This window comes from Podarcis vaucheri, assembly GCF_965113315.1.
Source record: "Podarcis vaucheri genome assembly, chromosome: 2".
Lineage (NCBI taxonomy): Eukaryota > Metazoa > Chordata > Lepidosauria > Squamata > Lacertidae > Podarcis > Podarcis vaucheri.
The window spans coordinates 9,977,403-9,993,247 of NC_138760.1; positions in this window are offsets into that span (position 1 = coordinate 9,977,403).

Consider the following 15,845-nt stretch of genomic DNA (forward strand, 5'->3'; position numbering starts at 1 on the left):
AATGTTGACAAACTGTTGCAAGTGATCCCCTGAAATGTTTTTCGGTGGAAACAGATGGGTTTTTATCATCGGAAACAGAAATAGCCCTCGACGTCTGAACAACTTTTTTTGAAAAAATCCCTAAGCCGCGCGGTCACAATTTCTTCTCAAAATCTGACGTTCTGCAATTCACTCAAAAATGTTGGCAAACTGTTGCAAGTGATCCCCTGAAATGTTTTTCGGTGGAAACAGATGGGTTTTTATCATCGGAAACAGAATTAGCCCTCGACGTCTGAACAACTGTTTTTGAAAAAATCCCTAAACCGCGCGGTCACAATTTCTTCTCAAAATCTGACGTTCTGCAATTCACAGAAAAATGTTGGCAAACTGTTGCAAGTGATCCCCCGAAATGTTTTTCGGTGGAAACAGATGGGTTTTTATCATCGGAAACAGAATTAGCCCTCGACGTTTGAACAACTTTTTTTGAAAAAATCCCTAAGCCGCGCGGTCACAATTTCTTCTCAAAATCTGACGTTCTGCAATTCACAGAAAAATGTTGGCAAACTGTTGCAAGTGATCCCCTGAAATGTTTTTCGGTGGAAACAGATGGGTTTTTATCATCGGAAACAGAATTAGCCCTCAACGTCTGAACAACTTTTTTTGAAAAAATTCCTAAGCCGCGCGGGCACAATTTGTTCTCAAAATCTGATGTTCTGCAATTCACTAAAATATGTTGACAAACTGTTGCAAGTGATCCCCTGAAATGTTTTTCGGTGGAAACAGATGGGTTTTTATCATCGGAAACAGAATTAGCCCTCGACGTCAGAACAATTTTTTTTGAAAAAATCCCTAAGCCGCGCGGTCACAATTTCTGCTCAAAATCTGACGTTCTGCAATTCACTGAAAAATGTTGGCAAACTGTTGCAAGTGATCCCCTGAAATGTTTTTCGGTGGAAACAGATGGGTTTTTATCATCGGAAACAGAATTAGCCCTCGACGTCTGAACAACTTTTTTTGAAAAAATCCCTAAGCCGCGCGGTCACAATTTCTTCTCAAAATCTGACGTTCTGCAATTCACTCAAAAATGGTGCCAAACTGTTGCAAGTGATCCCCTGAAAGGTTTTCCGTGGAAACAGATGGGTTTTTATCATCGGGAACAGAATTTACCCTCGACGTCTGAATAACTTTTTTTGAAAAAATCCCTAAGCCGTGCGGTCACAATTTCTGTAAAAATCTAACGTTCTGCAATTCACTGAAAAATGTTGGCAAACTGTTGCAAGTGATCCCCTGAAATGTTTTTCGGTGGAAACAGATGGGTTTTTATCATCGGAAACAGAATTAGCCCTCGACGTCAGAACAACTTTTTTTGAAAAAATCCCTAAGCCGCGCGGTCACAATTTCTGCTCAAAATCTGATGTTCTGCAATTCACTAAAATATGTTGACAAACTGTTGCAAGTGATCTCCTGAAATGTTTTTCGGTGGAAACAGACGGGTTTTTATCATCGGAAACAGAATTAGCCCTCGACGTCTGAACAACTTTTTTTGAAAAAATCCCTAAGCCGCGCGGTCACAATTTCATCTCAAAATCTGAGGTTCTGCAATTCACTCAAAAATGTTGGCAAAGTGTTGCAAGTGATCTCCTGAAATGTTTTTCGGTGCAAACAGATGGGTTTTTATCATAGGGGACAGAATTAGCCCTCGACGTCTTAAAAACTTTTTTTGAAAAAATCCCTAAGCCGCGCGGTCACAATTTCTGCCAAAAATCTGACGTTCTGCAATTCACTCAAAAATGTTGGCAAAGTGTTGCAAGGGATCCCCTGAAATGTTTTTCGGTGGAAACAGGTGGGTTTTTATCATCGGAAACAGAATTAGCCCTCGACGTCAGAACAACTTTTTTTGAAAAAATCCCTAAGCCGCGCGGTCACAATTTCTGCTCAAAATCTGACGTTCTGCAATTCACTCAATAATGTTGGCAAACTGTTGCAAGTGATCCCTTGAAATATTTTTAGGTGGAAACAGATGGGTTTTTATCATCGGAAACAGACTTAGCCCTCGACGTCTGAACAACATTTTTGAAAAAATCCCTAAGCCGCGCGGTCACAATTTCTGCTCAAAATCTGACGTTCTGCAATTCACTCAAAAATGTTGACAAACTGTTGCAAGTGATCCCCTGAAATGTTTTTCGGTGGAAACAGATGGGGTTTTATCATCGGAAAGAGAATTAGCCTTTGACGTCTGAACAACTGTTTTTGAAAAAATCCCTAAGCCGCGCGGTCACAATTTCTTCTCAAAATCTGACGTTCTGCAATTCACAGAAAAATGTTGGCAAACTGTTGCAAGTGATCCCCTGAAATGTTTTTCGGTGGAAACAGATGGGTTTTTATCATCGGAAACAGAATTAGCCCGCGACGTCTGAACAACTTTTTTTGAAAAAATCCTTAAGCCACGCGGTCACAATTTCTGCAAAAAATCTGACGTTCTGCAATTCACTGAAAAATGTTGGCAAACTGTTGCAAGTGATCCCCTGAAATGTTTTTCTATAGAAACAGATGGGTTTTTATCATCGGAAACAGAATTAGCCCTCAACGTCTGAACAACTTTTTTTGAAAAAATCCCTAAGCCGCGCGGTCACAATTTCTTCTCAAAATCTGACGTTCTGCAATTCACTCAAAAATGTTGGCAAAGTGTTGCAAGTGATCCCCTGAAATGTTTTTCGGTGGAAACAGATGGGTTTTTATCATCGGAAACAGAATTAGCCCTTGACGTCTGAACAACTGTTTTTGAAAAAATCCCTAAGCCGCGCGGTCACAATTTCTTCTCAAAATCTGACGTTCTGCAATTCACAGAAAAATGTTGGCAAACTGTTGCAAGTGATCCCCTGAAATGTTTTTAGGTGGAAACAGATGGGTTTTTATCATCGGAAACAGAATTAGTCCTCAACGTCTGAACAACTTTTTTTGACAAAATCCCTAAGCCGCGCGGTCACAATTTCTTCTCAAAATCTGATGTTCTGCAATTCACTAAAATATGTTGACAAACTGTTGCAAGTGATGCCCTGAAATGTTTTTCGGTGGAAACAGATGGGTTTTTATCATCGGAAACAGAATTAGCCCTCGACGTCAGAACAACTTTTTTTGAAAAAATCCCTAAGCCGCGCGGTCAAAATTTCTGCTCAAAATCTGACGTTCTGCAATTCACAGAAAAATGTTGGCAAACTGTTGCAAGTGATCCCCTGAAATGTTTTTAGGTGGAAACAGATGGGTTTTTATCATCGGAAACAGAATTAGTCCTCAACGTCTGAACAACTTTTTTTGACAAAATCCCTAAGCCGCGCGGTCACAATTTCTTCTCAAAATCTGATGTTCTGCAATTCACTAAAATATGTTGACAAACTGTTGCAAGTGATGCCCTGAAATGTTTTTCGGTGGAAACAGATGGGTTTTTATCATCGGAAACAGAATTAGCCCTCGACGTCAGAACAACTTTTTTTGAAAAAATCCCTAAGCCGCGCGGTCAAAATTTCTGCTCAAAATCTGACGTTCTGCAATTCACAGAAAAATGTTGGCAAACTGTTGCAAGTGATCCCCTGAAATGTTTTTCGGTGGAAACAGATGGGTTTTTATCATCGGAAACAGAATTAGCCCTTGACGTCTGAACAACTGTTTTTGAAAAAATCCCTAAGCCGCGCGGTCACAATTTCTTCTCAAAATCTGACGTTCTGCAATTCACAGAAAAATGTTGGCAAACTGTTGCAAGTGATCCCCTGAAATGTTTTTAGGTGGAAACAGATGGGTTTTTATCATCGGAAACAGAATTAGTCCTCAACGTCTGAACAACTTTTTTTGACAAAATCCCTAAGCCGCGCGGTCACAATTTCTTCTCAAAATCTGATGTTCTGCAATTCACTAAAATATGTTGACAAACTGTTGCAAGTGATGCCCTGAAATGTTTTTCGGTGGAAACAGATGGGTTTTTATCATCGGAAACAGAATTAGCCCTCGACGTCAGAACAACTTTTTTTGAAAAAATCCCTAAGCCGCGCGGTCAAAATTTCTGCTCAAAATCTGACGTTCTGCAATTCACAGAAAAATGTTGGCAAACTGTTGCAAGTGATCCCCTGAAATGTTTTTCGGTGGAAACAGATGGGTTTTTATCATCGGAAACAGAATTAGCCCTTGACGTCTGAACAACTGTTTTTGAAAAAATCCCTAAGCCGCGCGGTCACAATTTCTTCTCAAAATCTGATGTTCTGCAATTCACAGAAAAATGTTGGCAAACTGTTGCAAGTGATCCCCTGAAATGTTTTTCGGTGGAAACAGATGGGTTTTTATCATCGGAAACAGAATTAGCCCGCGACGTCTGAACAACTTTTTTTGAAAAAATCCCTAAGCCACGCGGTCACAATTTCTGCAAAAAATCTGACGTTCTGCAATTCACTGAAAAATGTTGGCAAACTGTTGCAAGTGATCCCCTGAAATGTTTTTCTATAGAAACAGATGGGTTTTTATCATCGGAAACAGAATTAGCCCTCAACGTCTGAACAACTTTTTTTGAAAAAATCCCTAAGCCGCGCGGTCACAATTTCTTCTCAAAATCTGACGTTCTGCAATTCACTCAAAAATGTTGGCAAAGTGTTGCAAGTGATCCCCTGAAATGTTTTTCGGTGGAAACAGATGGGTTTTTATCATCGGAAACAGAATTAGCCCTTGACGTCTGAACAACTGTTTTTGAAAAAATCCCTAAGCCGCGCGGTCACAATTTCTTCTCAAAATCTGACGTTCTGCAATTCACTGAAAAATGTTGGCAAACTGTTGCAAGTGATCCCCCGAAATGTTTTTCGGTGGAAACAGATGGGTTTTTATCATCGGAAACAGAATTAGCCCTCAACGTCTGAACAACTTTTTTTGAAAAAATCCCTAAGCCGCGCGGTCACAATTTCTTCTCAAAATCTGACGTTCTGCAATTCACTCAAAAATGTTGGCAAACTGTTGCAAGTGATCCCCTGAAATGTTTTTCGGTGGAAACAGATGGGTTTTTATCATCGGAAACAGAATTAGCCCTTGAAGTCTGAAGAACTGTTCTTGAAAAAATCCCTAAGCCGCGCGGTCACAATTTCTTCTCAAAATCTGACGTTCTGCAATTCACAGAAAAATGTTGGCAAACTGTTGCAAGTGATCCCCTGAAATGTTTTTCGGTGGAAACAGATGGGTTTTTATCATTGGAAACAGAATTAGCCCTCAACGTCTGAACAACTTTTTTTGAAAAAATCCCTAAGCCGCGCGGTCACAATTTCTTCTCAAAATCTGATGTTCTGCAATTCACTAAAATATGTTGACAAACTGTTGCAAGTGATCCCCTGAAATGTTTTTCGGTGGAAACAGATGGGTTTTTATCATCGGAAACAGAATTAGCCCTCGACGTCAGAACAATTTTTTTTGAAAAAATCCCTAAGCCGCGCGGTCACAATTTCTGCTCAAAATCTGACGTTCTGCAATTCACTGAAAAATGTTGGCAAACTGTTGCAAGTGATCCCCTGAATTGTTTTTCGGTGGAAACAGATGGGTTTTTATCATCGGAAACAGAATTAGCCCTCGACGTCTGAACAACTTTTTTTGAAAAAATCCCTAAGCCGCGCGGTCACAATTTCTTCTCAAAATCTGACGTTCTGCAATTCACTCAAAAATGGTGCCAAACTGTTGCAAGTGATCCCCTGAAAGGTTTTCCGTGGAAACAGATGGGTTTTTATCATCGGGAACAGAATTTACCCTCGACGTCTGAATAACTTTTTTTGAAAAAATCCCTAAGCCGTGCGGTCACAATTTCTGTAAAAATCTAACGTTCTGCAATTCACTGAAAAATGTTGGCAAACTGTTGCAAGTGATCCCCTGAAATGTTTTTCGGTGGAAACAGATGGGTTTTTATCATCGGAAACAGAATTAGCCCTCGACGTCAGAACAACTTTTTTTGAAAAAATCCCTAAGCCACGCGGTCACAATTTCTGCTCAAAATCTGATGTTCTGCAATTCACTAAAATATGTTGACAAACTGTTGCAAGTGATCCCCTGAAATGTTTTTCGGTGGAAACAGATGGGTTTTTATCATCGGAAACAGAATTAGCCCTCGACGTCTGAACAACTTTTTTTGAAAAAATCCCTAAGCCGCGCGGTCACAATTTCTGCTCAAAATCTGACGTTCTGCAATTCACTCAATAATGTTGGCAAACTGTTTCAAGTGATCCCCTGAAATATTTTTAGGTGGAAACAGATGGGTTTTTATCATCGGAAACAGAATTGGCCCTCGACGTCTGAACAACTTTTTTTGAAAAAATCCCTAAGCCGCGCGTTCAAAATTTCTGCTCAAAATCTGACGTTCTGCAATTCACAGAAAAATGTTGGCAAACTGTTGCAAGTGATCCCCTGAAATGTTTTTCGGTGGAAACAGATGGGTTTTTATCATCGGAAACAGAATTAGCCCTCAACGTCTGAATAACTTTTTTTGAAAAAATCCCTAAGCCGTGCGGTCACAATTTCTGTAAAAATCTAACGTTCTGCAATTCACTGAAAAATGTTGGCAAACTGTTGCAAGTGATCCCCTGAAATGTTTTTCGGTGGAAACAGATGGGTTTTTATCATCGGAAACAGAATTAGCCCTCGACGTCAGAACAACTTTTTTTGAAAAAATCCCTAAGCCGCGCGGTCACAATTTCTGCTCAAAATCTGATGTTCTGCAATTCACTAAAATATGTTGACAAACTGTTGCAAGTGATCCCCTGAAATGTTTTTCGGTGGAAACAGATGGGTTTTTATCATCGGAAACAGAATTAGCCCTCGACGTCTGAACAACTTTTTTGGAAAAAATCCCTAAGCCGCGCGGTCACAATTTCTGCTCAAAATCTGACGTTCTGCAATTCACTCAATAATGTTGGCAAACTGTTTCAAGTGATCCCCTGAAATATTTTTAGGTGGAAACAGATGGGTTTTTATCATCGGAAACAGAATTGGCCCTCGACGTCTGAACAACTTTTTTTGAAAAAATCCCTAAGCCGCGCGGTCACAATTTCTTCTCAAAATCTGATGTTCTGCAATTCACTAAAATATGTTGACAAACTGTTGCAAGTGATCCCCTGAAATGTTTTTCGGTGGAAACAGATGGGTTTTTATCATCGGAAACAGAATTAGCCCTCGACGTCAGAACAACTTTTTTTGAAAAAATCCCTAAGCCGCGCGGTCACAATTTCTGCTCAAAATCTGACGTTCTGCAATTCACAGAAAAATGTTGGCAAACTGTTTCAAGTGATCCCCTGAAATATTTTTAGGTGGAAACAGATGGGTTTTTATCATCGGAAACAGAATTAGCCCTCGACGTCTTAAATACTTTTTTTGAAAAAATCCCTAAGCCGCGCGGTCACAATTTCTGCCAAAAATCTGACGTTCTGCAATTCACTCAAAAATGTTGGCAAAGTGTTGCAAGGGATCCCCTGAAATGTTTTTCGGTGGAAACAGGTGGGTTTTTATCATCGGAAACAGAATTAGCCCTCGACGTCAGAACAACTTTTTTTGAAAAAATCCCTAAGCCGCGCGGTCACAATTTCTGCTCAAAATCTGACGTTCTGCAATTCACTCAATAATGTTGGCAAACTGTTTCAAGTGATCCCCTGAAATATTTTTAGGTGGAAACAGATGGGTTTTTATCATCGGAAACAGACTTAGCCCTCGACGTCTGAACAACTGTTTTTGAAAAAATCCCTAAGCCGCGCGGTCACAATTTCTTCTCAAAATCTGACGTTCTGCAATTCACTCAAAAATATTGGCAAACTGTTGCAAGTGATCCCCTGAAATGTTTTTCGGTGGAAACAGATGGGTTTTTATCATCGGAAACAGAATTAGCCCTTGACGTCTGAACAACTGTTTTTGAAAAAATCCCTAAGCCGCGCGGTCACAATTTCTTCTCAAAATCTGACGTTCTGCAATTCACAGAAAAATGTTGGCAAACTGTTGCAAGTGATCCCCTGAAATGTTTTTCGGTGGAAACAGATGGGTTTTTATCATCGGAAACAGAATTAGCCCGCGACGTCTGAACAACTTTTTTTGAAAAAATCCCTAAGCCGCGCAGTCACAATTTCTGCAAAAAATCTGACGTTCTGCAATTCACTGAAAAATGTTGGCAAACTGTTGCAAGTGATTCCCTGAAATATTTTTCGGTGGAAACAGATGGGTTTTTATCATTGGAAACAGACTTAGCCCTCGACGTCTGAACAACTTTTTTTGAAAAAATCCCTAAGCCGCGCGGTCACAATTTCTGCTCAAAATCTGACGTTCTGCAATTCACTGAAAAATGTTGGCAAACTGTTTCAAGTGATCCCCTGAAATATTTTTAGGTGGAAACAGATGGGTTTTTATCATCGGAAACAGAATTAGCCCTCGACGTCTTAAATACTTTTTTTGAAAAAATCCCTAAGGCGCGCGGTCACAATTTCTGCCAAAAATCTGACGTTCTGCAATTCACTCAAAAATGTTGGCAAAGTGTTGCAAGGGATCCCCTGAAATGTTTTTCGGTGGAAACAGGTGGGTTTTTATCATCGGAAACAGAATTAGCCCTCGACGTCAGAACAACTTTTTTTGAAAAAATCCCTAAGCCGCGCGGTCACAATTTCTGCTCAAAATCTGACGTTCTGCAATTCACTCAATAATGTTGGCAAACTGTTTCAAGTGATCCCCTGAAATATTTTTAGGTGGAAACAGATGGGTTTTTATCATCGGAAACAGACTTAGCCCTCGACGTCTGAACAACATTTTTGAAAAAATCCCTAAGCCGCGCGGTCACAATTTCTGCTCAAAATCTGACGTTCTGCAATTCACTCAAAAATGTTGACAAACTGTTGCAAGTGATCCCCTGAAATGTTTTTCGGTGGAAACAGATGGGGTTTTATCATCGGAAAGAGAATTAGCCTTTGACGTCTGAACAACTGTTTTTGAAAAAATCCCTAAGCCGCGCGGTCACAATTTCTTCTCAAAATCTGACGTTCTGCAATTCACAGAAAAATGTTGGCAAACTGTTGCAAGTGATCCCCTGAAATGTTTTTCGGTGGAAACAGATGGGTTTTTATCATCGGAAACAGAATTAGCCCGCGACGTCTGAACAACTTTTTTTGAAAAAATCCCTAAGCCGCGCAGTCACAATTTCTGCAAAAAATCTGACGTTCTGCAATTCACTGAAAAATGTTGGCAAACTGTTGCAAGTGATCCCCTGAAATATTTTTCGGTGGAAACAGATGGGTTTTTATCATCGGAAACAGACTTAGCCCTCGACGTCTGAACAACTTTTTTTGAAAAAATCCCTAAGCCGCGCGGTCACAATTTCTGCTCAAAATCTGACGTTCTGCAATTCACTCAAAAATGTTGACAAACTGTTGCAAGTGATCCCCTGAAATGTTTTTCGGTGGAAACAGATGGGTTTTTATCATCGGAAACAGACTTAGCCCTCGACGTCTGAAGAACTTTTTTTGAAAAAATCCCTAAGCCGCGCGGTCACAATTTCTTCTCAAAATCTGATGTTCTGCAATTCACTAAAATATGTAGACAAACTGTTGCAAGTGATCCCCTGAATTGTTTTTCGGTGGAAACAGATGGGTTTTTATCATCGGAAACAGAATTAGCCCTCGACGTCAGAACAACTTTTTTTGAAAAAAGCCCTAAGCCGCGCGGTCACAATTTCTGCTCAAAATCTGACGTTCTGCAATTCACTGAAAAATGTTGGCAAACTGTTGAAAGTGATCCCCTGAAATGTTTTTCGGTGGAAACAGATGGGTTTTTATCATCGGAAACAGAATTAGCCCTCGACGTCTGAACAACTTTTTTTGAAAAAATCCGTAAGCCGCGCGGTCACAATTTCTTCTCAAAATCTGACGTTCTGCAATTCACTCAAAAATGGTGCCAAACTTTTGCAAGTGATCCCCTGAAAGGTTTTTCCGTGGAAACAGATGGGTTTTTATCATCGGGAACAGAATTTACCCTCGACGTCTGAATAACTTTTTTGGAAAAAATCCCTAAGCCGTGCGGTCACAATTTCTGTAAAAATCTAACGTTCTGCAATTCACTGAAAAATGTTGGCAAACTGTTGCAAGTGATCCCCTGAAATGTTTTTCGGTGGAAACAGATGGGTTTTTATCATCGGAAACAGAATTAGCCCTCGACGTCAGAACAACTTTTTTTGAAAAAATCCCTAAGCCGCGCGGTCACAATTTCTGCTCAAAATCAGATGTTCTGCAATTCACTAAAATATGTTGACAAACTGTTGCAAGTGATCGCCTGAAATGTTTTTCGGTGGAAACAGATGGGTTTTTATCATCGGAAACAAAATTAGCCCGCGACGTCTGAACAACTTTTTTTGAAAAAATCCCTAAGCCGCGCGGTCACAATTTCTGCCAAAAATCTGACGTTCTGCAATTCACTGAAAAATGTTGGCAAAGTGTTGCAAGTGATCTCCTGAAATATTTTTCGGTGGAAACAGGTGGGTTTTTATCATCGGAAACAGAATTAGCCCTCGACGTCAGAACAACTTTTTTTGAAAAAATCCCTAAGCCGCGCGGTCACAATTTCTGCTCAAAATCTGACGTTCTGCAATTCACTCAATAATGTTGGCAAACTGTTTCAAGTGATCCCCTGAAATATTTTTAGGTGGAAACAGATGGGTTTTTATCATCGGAAACAGACTTAGCCCTCGACGTCTGAACAACTGTTTTTGAAAAAATCCCTAAGCCGCGCGGTCACAATTTCTTCTCAAAATCTGACGTTCTGCAATTCACTCAAAAATATTGGCAAACTGTTGCAAGTGATCCCCTGAAATGTTTTTCGGTGGAAACAGATGGGTTTTTATCATCGGAAACAGAATTAGCCCTTGACGTCTGAACAACTGTTTTTGAAAAAATCCCTAAGCCGCGCGGTCACAATTTCTTCTCAAAATCTGACGTTCTGCAATTCACTCAAAAATGTTGGCAAAGTGTTGCAAGTGATCTCCTGAAATGTTTTTCGGTGGAAACAGATGGGTTTTTATCATTGGGAACAGAATTAGCCCTCGACGTCTTAAAAACTTTTTTTGAAAAAATCCCTAAGCCGCGCGGTCACAATTTCTGCCAAAAATCTGACGTTCTGCAATTCACTGAAAAATGTTGGCAAAGTGTTGCAAGTGATCTCCTGAAATATTTTTCGGTGGAAACAGGTGGGTTTTTATCATCGGAAACAGAATTAGCCCTCGACGTCAGAACAACTTTTTTTGAAAAAATCCCTAAGCCGCGCGGTCACAATTTCTGCTCAAAATCTGACGTTCTGCAATTCACTCAATAATGTTGGCAAACTGTTTCAAGTGATCCCCTGAAATATTTTTAGGTGGAAACAGATGGGTTTTTATCATCGGAAACAGACTTAGCCCTCGACGTCTGAACAACTGTTTTTGAAAAAATCCCTAAGCCGCGCGGTCACAATTTCTTCTCAAAATCTGACGTTCTGCAATTCACTCAAAAATATTGGCAAACTGTTGCAAGTGATCCCCTGAAATGTTTTTCGGTGGAAACAGATGGGTTTTTATCATCGGAAACAGAATTAGCCCTTGACGTCTGAACAACTGTTTTTGAAAAAATCCCTAAGCCGCGCGGTCACAATTTCTTCTCAAAATCTGACGTTCTGCAATTCACTCAAAAATGTTGACAAACTGTTGCAAGTGATCCCCTGAAATGTTTTTCGGTGGAAACAGATGGGTTTTTATCATCGGAAACAGAATTAGCCCTTGACGTCTGAACAACTGTTTTTGAAAAAATCCCTAAGCCGCGCGGTCACAATTTCTTCTCAAAATCTGACGTTCTGCAATTCACAGAAAAATGTTGGCAAACTGTTGCAAGTGATCCCCTGAAATGTTTTTCGGTGGAAACAGATGGGTTTTTATCATCGGAAACAGAATTAGCCCGCGACGTCTGAACAACTTTTTTTGAAAAAATCCCTAAGCCGCGCAGGCACAATTTCTGCAAAAAATCTGACGTTCTGCAATTCACTGAAAAATGTTGGCAAATTGTTGCAAGTGATCCCCTGAAATGTTTTTCGGTGGAAACAGATGGGTTTTTATCATCGGAAAGAGACTTAGCCCTCGACGTCTGAACAACTTTTTTTGAAAAAATCCCTAAGCCGCGCGGTCACAATTTCTGCTCAAAATCTGACGTTCTGCAATTCACTCAAAAATGTTGACAAACTGTTGCAAGTGATCCCCTGAAATGTTTTTCGGTGGAAACAGATGGGTTTTTATCATCGGAAACAGACTTAGCCCTCGACGTCTGAAGAACTTTTTTTGAAAAAATCCCTAAGCCGCGCGGTCACAATTTCTGCTCAAAATCTGACGTTCTGCAATTCACTGAAAAATGTTGGCAAACTGTTGAAAGTGATCCCCTGAAATGTTTTTCGGTGGAAACAGATGGGTTTTTATCATCGGAAACAGAATTAGCCCTCGACGTCTGAACAACTTTTTTTGAAAAAATCCGTAAGCCGCGCGGTCACAATTTCTTCTCAAAATCTGACGTTCTGCAATTCACTCAAAAATGGTGCCAAACTGTTGCAAGTGATCCCCTGAAAGGTTTTCCGTGGAAACAGATGGGTTTTTATCATCGGGAACAGAATTTACCCTCGACGTCTGAATAACTTTTTTTGAAAAAATCCCTAAGCTGTGCGGTCACAATTTCTGTAAAAATCTAACGTTCTGCAATTCACTGAAAAATGTTGGCAAACTGTTGCAAGTGATCCCCTGAAATGTTTTTCGGTGGAAACAGATGGGTTTTTATCATCGGAAACAGAATTAGCCCTCGACGTCAGAACAACTTTTTTTGAAAAAATCCCTAAGCCGCGCGGTCACAATTTCTGCTCAAAATCAGATGTTCTGCAATTCACTAAAATATGTTGACAAACTGTTGCAAGTGATCGCCTGAAATGTTTTTCGGTGGAAACAGATGGGTTTTTATCATCGGAAACAAAATTAGCCCGCGACGTCTGAACAACTTTTTTTGAAAAAATCCCTAAGCCGCGCGGTCACAATTTCTTCTCAAAATCTGACGTTCTGCAATTCACTCAAAAATGTTGGCAAAGTGTTGCAAGTGATCTCCTGAAATGTTTTTCGGTGGAAACAGATGGGTTTTTATCATTGGGAACAGAATTAGCCCTCGACGTCTTAAAAACTTTTTTTGAAAAAATCCCTAAGCCGCGCGGTCACAATTTCTGCCAAAAATCTGACGTTCTGCAATTCACTGAAAAATGTTGGCAAAGTGTTGCAAGTGATCTCCTGAAATATTTTTCGGTGGAAACAGGTGGGTTTTTATCATCGGAAACAGAATTAGCCCTCGACGTCAGAACAACTTTTTTTGAAAAAATCCCTAAGCCGCGCGGTCACAATTTCTGCTCAAAATCTGACGTTCTGCAATTCACTCAATAATGTTGGCAAACTGTTTCAAGTGATCCCCTGAAATATTTTTAGGTGGAAACAGATGGGTTTTTATCATCGGAAACAGACTTAGCCCTCGACGTCTGAACAACTGTTTTTGAAAAAATCCCTAAGCCGCGCGGTCACAATTTCTTCTCAAAATCTGACGTTCTGCAATTCACTCAAAAATATTGGCAAACTGTTGCAAGTGATCCCCTGAAATGTTTTTCGGTGGAAACAGATGGGTTTTTATCATCGGAAACAGAATTAGCCCTTGACGTCTGAACAACTGTTTTTGAAAAAATCCCTAAGCCGCGCGGTCACAATTTCTTCTCAAAATCTGACGTTCTGCAATTCACTCAAAAATGTTGACAAACTGTTGCAAGTGATCCCCTGAAATGTTTTTCGGTGGAAACAGATGGGTTTTATCATCGGAAAGAGAATTAGTCTTTGACGTCTGAACAACTGTTTTTGAAAAAATCCCTAAGCCGCGCGGTCCCAATTTCTTCTCAAAATCTGACGTTCTGCAATTCACTCAAAAATATTGGCAAACTGTTGCAAGTGATCCCCTGAAATGTTTTTCGGTGGAAACAGATGGGTTTTTATCATCGGAAACAGAATTAGCCCGCGACGTCTGAACAACTGTTTTTGAAAAAATCCCTAAGCCGCGCGGTCACAATTTCTTCTCAAAATCTGATGTTCTGCAATTCACTAAAATATGTTGACAAACTGTTGCAAGTGATCCCCTGAATTGTTTTTCGGTGGAAACAGATGGGTTTTTATCATCGGAAACAGAATTAGCCCTCGACGTCAGAACAACTTTTTTTGAAAAAATCCCTAAGCCGCGCGGTCACAATTTCTGCTCAAAATCTGACGTTCTGCAATTCACTGAAAAATGTTGGCAAACTGTTGAAAGTGATCCCCTGAATTGTTTTTCGGTGGAAACAGATGGGTTTTTATCATCGGAAACAGAATTAGCCCTCGACGTCTGAACAACTTTTTTTGAAAAAATCCCTAAGCCGCGCGGTCACAATTTCTTCTCAAAATCTGACGTTCTGCAATTCACTCAAAAATGGTGCCAAACTGTTGCAAGTGATCCCCTGAAAGGTTTTCCGTGGAAACAGATGGGTTTTTATCATCGGGAACAGAATTTACCCTCGACGTCTGAATAACTTTTTTTGAAAAAATCCCTAAGCCGTGCGGTCACAATTTCTGTAAAAATCTAACGTTCTGCAATTCACTGAAAAATGTTGGCAAACTGTTGCAAGTGATCCCCTGAAATGTTTTTCGGTGGAAACAGATGGGTTTTTATCATCGGAAACAGAATTAGCCCTCGACGTCAGAACAACTTTTTTTGAAAAAATCCCTAAGCCGCGCGGTCACAATTTCTGCTCAAAATCTGATGTTCTGCAATTCACTAAAATATGTTGACAAACTGTTGCAAGTGATCCCCTGAAATGTTTTTCGGTGGAAACAGATGGGTTTTTATCATCGGAAACAGAATTAGCCCTCGACGTCTGAACAACTTTTTTTGAAAAAATCCCTAAGCCGCGCGGTCACAATTTCTGCTCAAAATCTGACGTTCTGCAATTTACTCAATAATGTTGGCAAACTGTTTCAAGTGATCCCCTGAAATATTTTTAGGTGGAAACAGATGGGTTTTTATCATCGGAAACAGAATTGGCCCTCGACGTCTGAACAACTTTTTTTGAAAAAATCCCTAAGCCGCGCGTTCAAAATTTCTGCTCAAAATCTGACGTTCTGCAATTCACAGAAAAATGTTGGCAAACTGTTGCAAGTGATCCCCTGAAATGTTTTTCGGTGGAAACAGATGGGTTTTTATCATCGGAAACAGAATTAGCCCTCGACGTCTGAATAACTTTTTTTGAAAAAATCCCTAAGCCGTGCGGTCACAATTTCTGTAAAAATCTAACGTTCTGCAATTCACTGAAAAATGTTGGCAAACTGTTGCAAGTGATCCCCTGAAATGTTTTTCGGTGGAAACAGATGGGTTTTTATCATCGGAAACAGAATTAGCCCTCGACGTCAGAACAACTTTTTTTGAAAAAATCCCTAAGCCGCGCGGTCACAATTTCTGCTCAAAATCTGATGTTCTGCAATTCACTAAAATATGTTGACAAACTGTTGCAAGTGATCCCCTGAAATGTTTTTCGGTGGAAACAGATGGGTTTTTATCATCGGAAACAGAATTAGCCCTCGACGTCTGAACAACTTTTTTTGAAAAAATCCCTAAGCCGCGCGGTCACAATTTCTGCTCAAAATCTGACGTTCTGCAATTCACTCAATAATGTTGGCAAACTGTTTCAAGTGATCCCCTGAAATATTTTTAGGTGGAAACAGATGGGTTTTTATCATCGGAAACAGAATTGGCCCTCGACGTCTGAACAACTTT